The sequence below is a fragment of the Taudactylus pleione genome, unplaced genomic scaffold, assembly GCF_031769625.1.
Source record: "Taudactylus pleione unplaced genomic scaffold, aTauple2 ptg000077l, whole genome shotgun sequence".
NCBI classification, from domain to species: domain Eukaryota; kingdom Metazoa; phylum Chordata; class Amphibia; order Anura; family Myobatrachidae; genus Taudactylus; species Taudactylus pleione.
In genome coordinates, this window is record NW_028284479.1 from 3,503,029 (window position 1) to 3,512,162 (window position 9,134).

Below are 9,134 nucleotides of genomic sequence, written 5' to 3' on the forward strand. Positions count from 1 at the left end.
CAGGTTCTTACCACAACTCCCTGCATCTCACCACAGGCCCCTGCTTCACACTCCTGCTTCTTACTCCTGCTTTTTACCACAGCCCCCTGCATCACACCACAACCCCCTGCATCTCACCACAACCCCCTGCTTTTCACTCCTGCCCAATGCATCTCACCAGTGTCATCACAACCCCCCCTGCTGCTGCCCTGCAGCTGATGGGATCCCAGCCACTGGGATTTGCTGTGAAGGGCAGGAGGATCATGGATGTGAAATTTGTATTGCAGTTACATTAAGCATTATGGGATGCAATCGGGAAGCCGGCTGATGTAAGCCCGACAGCCGGCTTCCCGACTGCTTTATCCCGGTGAGGGTTAAATGACAGGCGTCTAAATCTAGATGCCTGTCATTTTTCCGACGCCCGGAGACCGGCGCCGGCATCTTGATCGAAGGGATGCCGGGCGCCACGAGCGGACAGCCGCAGGGGGGAGGGTTAGGTTTTGGGCTCCCGGGGGAGACTTAGGGCTAGGCACCCCATTGGGAGGGTTAGGCTAGGTGGAGGGAGGGTTAGTCACCCCCCGGGGGAGGTTAGGGTTAGGCACCCCCCGGGGGACTTAGGTTTAGGCAGCGGGGAAGGGGGGGATTAGGGTTAGGCACTTAGAGGGGGGATTATGGTTAGGCACAGGGGGGGTGGTTAGGGTTAGGCACCCCTAAGGAGGGTTTGGGTTAGGGGGGTGAGGTTAGGTTAGTAAATACTTACCTCAGGACGACTGAGATTTCAGCGCTGTCGGGCTGCCGGGATCTCTGCTTTTGTCTGCCTGACGCTGCCGGGATTCGAACTCCCGGCCATGCGGCCGGCGGTATTTCATACCGCTTCCAAGCATTAGCAGAAACATGTCCCTGGGGCACCTGTGCATATTTCTGCAGCCTCCATGCGCCCCCCTCCCCGGCTGCCAAATATGAAGCTGAACAATGTCCTCTTTGCACAATGTACCTTGTATTTCCCGGGCTTCCTGTTGAGCTTCCTCACTGTGGTGCCCCTGTCCAAGAACAGAGCTGATTTCCATGGGAGGTGCCTCCTGTTCACCAAGGGCATGTGGCTGAGTGGCAACATCACACTGGAGAGGGACCACTTCACGGAGTCCGTCTGCAGGTTCAGCGAAGGGATGGACATCAGAATCCGATGGTTACTAACCATCAATGGTTTTGTTCCAATGGTAATGTTTTTACCACTTTATGGTGGCAGTCGAATGGTATCATTTGATCGTGTTCCAATGGTTGATTTTTTTATTTCTGATAGCTATGCCTCCCCTGGCTACTGTGTCTGCATTAGGGCATCTTCATGGGTTCGTTGGAGGCTGTCTATCACTCTCTGCTCAGTCCCTGACTCCCTCTCTAGGCTGCTGCTAAGCAACGGGGCACATTGCTATCTCTCATTGGCTCAGTTTCAGATGATGTCTTGCTGTTTCAGCACTATGGCCAGCTCCTATACAGCAGCTTGGTGCATGATTTCTTTCTGTGACTTGCTTCACTAAAATCGTGACTTGCTAGGCTCCCTTGCTTGTCACAGATGAATGGTTCATACATCTAATCCTTCCTCAACCAATGCTGTATAGAATAGAGAAAACCCCATCAAAATTCATCCAGTGGTTCAAGAGATTAACCCGAAGGTTGATACTAGAACCAAGTGGGACCATTCTTCTATCCAGTAACACTGTGTTATCATCAATGCCCAGATGATATCACTGGGGACAGGCTGACTGCCCCACAGTATAGTACATAGGAGCTGCAGGCACTTGCTGGGGTTACACCTGCGCCATGACACCAGAGCCCCTATAGGGCACCTACTGACACCCTAATGCCGGCTGCAGAGTCGCTGTGTGTGGGGGAGACTTCAATCACAGTGCCATACTACTGAGATGCTGCAATCAAGATCCTGGGCTCCACAAACACCCTGGGCACTGGGGAAGCTTACAGCCAGAAGCAGACGGGACTGATCCTCCCAATAGATAATGCGGCCCTGATGATTATTACCAACTGGTGCCAGCACCAGAGCTTCCTAGATCAGGAAGTAGAAACATGCCCCTGCCAGCCTGCCTGGTCTGCCCTGGAGGCCGGAGCTGCCGCTATGACTGAGTCACAATGCACAGCGCATCATAAAGGGCGGCTCCGTGTAACCTATAATAAATACCAGGAGAAGGTGACGGATCCCACCTTACTGTCCACAGTATCCCATGGGGAAGAGTCGCCTGTTGTTCTGACCTGTTATTGTGTGAACCCTGTGAAAGAGAGGAGGGGGAGGAGCAGAGAGAATGAGGAACTGAGGCCCTGATTCAGAGCCGCTCGCCGCTCGCTCTGAATCAGGGCGGCCGCTTTTAATATAAAAAAAACGGCCTCCTGGCCACGCGCTAAGCTCCATCTTTAAGGCAGGTTTGACAGCCAACCCAAAAAAGTGTTGTCTAGGGTTGGAGGAAGTAAAATATCTGCGATAAACCATTGGCAGAGGTTTGATAAAACCGCAGCTCAATAAGATTCAGGCAATACAGAACAGAAGATTCAGAGCAATACGACCCCTCAATAAGAAGCAGGTGAGAGCCTTCTTAGGGATCACTGGATACTATAGGAGGTTCATACTAAGTTTTGCCACCATTGTGGTCCCACTTACTGACCTTACCAAGGGCAAACAAAAATTCATGGTGGAATGGGGTCCTGAAGCGGAGAAAGCTTTCCAAGAATTAAAAATGGCCTTATGTACCCAACCTGTTCTGGTGACCCCTGATTTTGATAAAGAGTTTGTGGTACAAACTGATGCGTCCGGTGTAGGTATCGGAGCGGTCATGTCCCAAAGCAAAAAGGGTGAGGAACAGGAAATTGAATATACATGAGAGGCCAGTGGGCCTTAAACCTAAGAAGGCCAGGAGGCTTTGTATGCACCTGCAAGAGCCAGGCAGAACTTTAGGACTTTGTGATGCAGACTCGCTGCCCAATTTATTGAGGGGCGAAGAAGTGAGCTGGTGCCCTGAGTGAGGGTTAGGTTGTTTTTTGTTTTCATTTTATGCATTCTGCTTACAGTAAAGCTCCATTTATTTAATTTTAACCTGAAAAGCTGTGTGTGAGCCTGATTCAAGCACCTAAACACTGCACAACTGAATACTCTACCAAGCTAATTACCCCAGGTTGTCACATGTGGTGGAGAATGCGGGCAAAAGATCTACGCAGAAAATGTGGATTATAACAGCAGCTTAATGGAGAACATTAACTCATCCAACTATTTTAGCTTCTTTTGCGATTTTTTTATTGTTATTTTTTCGATAAATTATTGTATTTTGCTTTTTACGGTTATTAATATAGTATTGCTTTTATATTTTAGTGTGTAACACCTAAATTCTTGTTTTTACGTGTAATTATTTCTACCTATATACAGAGCGCAACTGTGTCTTTATGCTAATGTCACAACTGATGGTTTCTGAGACACCCACTGGCTGCGGCGCTAATCTGCCACTGTGAGCACAGAATAGCACCATCAGTCGCACCATCAGACATTGCACCAGCCCTATGGAGATGCAGATTGTCCATCTGAACATAGCCACCAGCTGCGTCTTTGGGTGCAGTTGCAAACCACGATACGCCCGCGTCTTGCTAGCCAACCCCCTGGTTACGACCCAGAAACGGCCATCGAAATTGCATGGATCTGCGTACAATTTCAAACTGCATCTCAGAGTGTTAACTATGGGGTTGCATGCATAGTGGGGCTCAGACACGCACATACTGAAAACATCGATCACTTGTGTTCGATGCCGTCCCTTGCGTCCACCTCTGTATCAGGCCCTGTCTGCTTTTGTGCCCATCTTAAGAAAGCAATAGCGCCTGATATGCACTAGTCTACAGAAGATCCCGCAGAGTTTGGCATCTTATGTCCCTGATTCTGCTTCTGAGTCCGACTACACGCTCATGACACTCCCATGACACTGCCGTAAGACATCCATAAGATGGAACACTACTGTGCACTGCATGGATTCCCCCCCAGTCACTGCCCAGATATGCCCAATATATTCCACACTCCGGCTGCCAGAGATGTGCCAGTCGCTCCTGAGTACCTATGCGGCCGCACCGTGGGATGCATGCGCAGAACAACTAAATATCTATTGCTAGATGCATCTGACTCAGAATCTGCCCCAAAGTGTACTTCTTCAAAAGCAACAGCTACAGTAGATGCATCAATATTTCACATCAAGTGGTGGTGAGCACGGTACCTTCTCTTCTTTGTGCCTATTGCAGCTGTCAGTATCCATGTGCATTGTCAGTTTGCTTTAGTACAGTACGTAATTAATGTACTGGTATTACTACGTAATTACAGCTTCACCCCACCATACCTTTGTCCAAGACTAAATTCATTCAAGTGCTGACATAACTACAGTATGGCTTCTATGGTGCTACGTCTTGTATTTGCTTTCATGAAGCTATTATGTTATACAACAGTGACATCTAATGGTACATGCGCACTATCAACTTAGGGCTCTAGTTATAAAAGTAATAAAGATCTTTTCCCTAACTTTTTAGAAGGAGAATTAGATTCTTACTATTATCTATTTTATTTGTTAACAGTTATTTATATAGTGCATACATATTCCGCAGTGGTATTTTTTGTCAGAATTCAATTAATCTACCACAAAGCTGAAACAGCAGAGGAACACACAGATCCCCACTGTTTTGCTTTGCCTATAGTGGAAGTGCTGGACACACAGATGGACGTGCCCATCACCATATTGTTTACATGTTTGATATTATGGGCCTAAATTTGTTTTGCAACTCTGCGCGGTGTGAAACAGATGCATTTGCAGATGAGAACACAAAGGCCGTTTGTGCGAATTTTGGAATAGTGTTCAACTATCAGACCCCGTATCTTTCAAATAGTTACTTTTGTCTTGCCCAGTCTTGTGGTGGTTGGGTACGGGATCCCGGCACATGCAAAACAGGCACTCCGAATCCCACGCCGGAACCCCGACTGGTTTGAAATACTGACACCTGTAGGTAAGTACCCTACCCTCCCCTCCCGCAGCCTAACCCTAACCCCCCCCCAGTGCCTAACCCTAAGACCTAACCCTAAACCTGACCCTAAAACTTACCATCGAGATGTCAGCGGTCGGGATCCTGGAGCCGGGATTCTGACTGTTGTCGGGATTCCGGCGCCGGTATTCTGATCGCCGGCATCCTGACCATCGGCATGCTAACTACATCCCTCTTGTGGGGCATGCGGCTCTCCCAATTTAGGGAGAACCACATTAGGGAAGGGGTGATGGTGTACAATACATCACTTACAGACTGGTAGCTACAGTATATTCTGCTGCTGTATGGTGAGACACCAGGGAAGTCAGAAGAGGGTGCTGAACCCTGATTGGAGGAGATCAGCATATGCTCCTCTTACCTAAGCAGAAGGGCGGGGCTACACTGGCTTGTGCAGTAGGAATGGACATTGGAAGATCGGCATCAAATGGTTGGCGGACTTCCAACGTCAAATCATTTCATGCAATGGCTAGTCGCCTTTGTATCCAAATAATTTGATGATATAACCATCAATGGTTATACTGTGCGTATGCTCAGAAGCCATAGCTTCGCAAGTGCATACATGGTCTGTGCTGTGAACACCACCTCTGGGTGCCCGCAGCTGAATACATGCAGACAGCCATTGGATGTGCAAAGGAGAGCAACAGCCAATGGCTGTAAACCATCTGACACCTGCTATACGATAGAAAAAGCATTTCTACTGATTGGGAAAAACTGAGATTAGAAACACTGCGTATAACACTATAATATTTAAATATGGCCAAGACAAGGAGAAATGTTTATTACAACCCTGATCAGTGTACCAGGCCACTGAAACTTTGCTGTATGAAATGGTATTGCCATCTTAATACATTTTATTTTAGAAGAGATAATTGCACAACATAAATGATAATTAATTTGGTTTTAGAAATACATAATACGATTTTTATAAATCTTAGACAAATTACTGGATTTGAACACATAAGCAGGAGTATCTAGGTAAGACACCCATAAGCAACACACAAAGCACTTCAGTATATTTTCTAGAAATGGATGTAAGATGAATAGATAAAATCCATGTGGTACTCTTCTTAGAAATAAGACTGGACCTATATTGATGTATTTTAAAGGATCAGTAGGTCAATGTATGCTATCATCAGACCCAGTAACAGGGCGTTCTGATGTGCCCTGGCCACTCAGGAGACCGCAGAGTACAGTCCATCTGCCTCTGGAGCCATTCAGGATCTGGTTACTGCTATCTAGCTGTGCAGCTGCAGTATTCAGCAGGGCGTAGGCATGAAGATGGAGTCAGGCAGCTGGCACAATGTTTTTGTTTGTGGCATAGCATGCTTGATGTCAGGATGTTGTGCCACTGAAGGGCATGAGAGCCATGAAAATATCAGGAAGAAGACAGAGAAGTTAAGTGTGACATGGGACTGGATCGAGAGAGATACGGGAAGGATGGAGAGACATAGGGGGAATGAGGATGATATTGAAAAAACAGGGGGGATGAGGCTCGAGAGATACAGGGGGATGGTGCTGAAGACACAGGGTGGGTGGTACTGGAGAGACACAGGGAGATGTTACTAAAGAGACATAGGGGGATGGTGTTGAATATTGGGTGGTGCTGGAGAGACACAGAGGGATGGTACTGAAGAGACAGGGTGGAGCTGGAGAGACATAGGGGAATGGGGCTGGAGAGACTCAGGCATGGAGCTGAAGAAACACAGGGATGGGGCTGGAGAGACTCAGGCATGGAGATGGAGAGACACAGGGGGATGAGGCTGGAGAGACTCATATGGACTGGGCTGAAGCAGGGGAGATGAGGATGGAGAGAAACAAAGAGGGAAATTAGTTGATGGACAATCAGCCTGAACCTACTGGGGAAGAATGGGAGACCCCAAAATGTATGTTGCCAGACCTGATTATCATATGTAGTTTATATTGTCAGAGTTTAAGGAGTTGCCACAGTATTCAAGAAATATAACTTTTGACCATGATATTGTTGCATACAGTATTCTGGTTTTGTTTATTTGAAACATAGTAAGAGGACTGGTAATATGTTGGAAAAGGCATTCAGAGTTTCAGATGGAGACAGAATGGCAGAAACGCAAGAAACATATCTGATAGAGAAAGTAATCACAGAAAAGATTCATTTGATTGATGATATGGTAAGTGAAGTGATTGTGGCTATAAGTCAGACTGCTGAAGAGGTATCACAGATCAGGAAAGTAGCACTTCAGAATAGGATGGTCCTTGGATCTTACAGGAATTGGGATCCATTTGGAAGACTTGGTGAGGAACTATCAAAGATGTTCAGCAGATATGTGAAATATATGATGCTACTTTTTCATTATAACAGGAATGATTTATCTTATAAATAAGGGCCTGATTCAGCAAGGGTTGCTGATACGATCGCGGCAGCAAGCGCGTACGCAGTTCTGCTTTGAAATTATGCAAATTACTGTGATCACAGTATCGCCGCAGCACAACATAAAGATGCACACTTCCCTTTACTCACATCTGTAATACCTTGCAGGTCTGCGAAAACATCAGTACCATTGAGTATCATTGGAGCCTCATGCACGATTAAGGCGGCTCAGACAGCACAATTCTTCTTTTATTTTTGCAGATATTGAACAATAAACAGAACAACATCACTGAAAGTTGGGAACAACATCACTAAAAGTTGAAATATGGAGAATACTGAAAAATGGAGAAAACTGAAATGCATTTGTCATTAATTATCTGAAGAAGATGACGCCTACTGACATTCACACTCAAGCTCAAGGAACACATTTGTGGAAAGACTCTTGCATCTGAGGATGATGTCATAACTGCTGTACAAGACTGGTTTGAGGACCAATCACCGGACCTTTCCTGAACGGAATCAAGAGGTTCGAGCATCAACGAGAGAAGGGTATTGAAGTCAATGTCGAAAAATAAATGCCATTTGAACTTTCTCTGTTATTCATGGTCAGGACACCAACTTTTGGATCCATCTTTGTATTTTATGATTGGCAGTCACCAGCACTGGTTTTGCCTATCACATTGACTATAAATAATTTGAGTTGGTCCTGGACCACCAACCCATGTCAACCGTACAAGTGCCCCGTGGCACCCAGTTTGGAAACCACTTTCTTACACCCAACATTTGGTTTTGAATATGGCAGTCTTTGTATTGCTGACATTATACTAAAGAATATAATATGTGCACTTGTTAGTAAAGGAGTAACATTGATATAAGAATTGCCTATTATCGGAGAACATGTTTTTCTTTATCTTACAATTCTTAAAACCATGAAAACAGACTTCAATCATATATATGAAAGGAACAATATAACAGGCTGATCACTCTAGTTCTTTTTTTAATTATTGTATTATACACAGTCATTTTCTATAGCTATTAGAATATGTGTTATTTCGCATGATGAAGCCGTATTAATTACCACACATTTTATAAGCATTCTCCACCCCACCCCCCAGTCTCTAATGCAGGGGTTCTCAAACTATTTTGCACTGGGACCCCGTCTGACAAAACTTTTTTTTACAGGACCCCAGGAAGTTACCGCAGAACAATGCCCCTATATATTTATAGGTAACACATTTTTTTTTATAAGATCTGGGGCGGGATGCAGCAATGAGAGAAATGCGTTCAAACCCCTGAAAATGCTGTTTTCAAGGTTTTGACCGCATTTCTCATACTGTATGCACCAAGTGGTGGATAACGCCATCTTCAGATAACGCCTAAGTGCTAACGCCAATCAGATCCCTCCTAGCACCCTTAGCAGCGCATGTCACTCTGCGCATGCTCAGAATGACACCAGAGAGACTTCTGGGTCATAGACCCGGAAGTCCCTCATTTGCAAAGGACAGCTTTTACCAAGAGAGCTGTCCTTTGCGGTCACCTTCATGCATACCAGCATAATCAACACCGGCATGCATGTGAAAGGTGGTGTGATGCATCCCGCCCCTGTTGATTTTTCTAATTAAATATTTATGTATATAATTTTTTAATGTCCATCATCTTGCTTATATATATTTTTATGCTATAAAAAGGAATATGGTGGGCATAAATATATATAAGAAAGATGATACTCATAAGAATATTT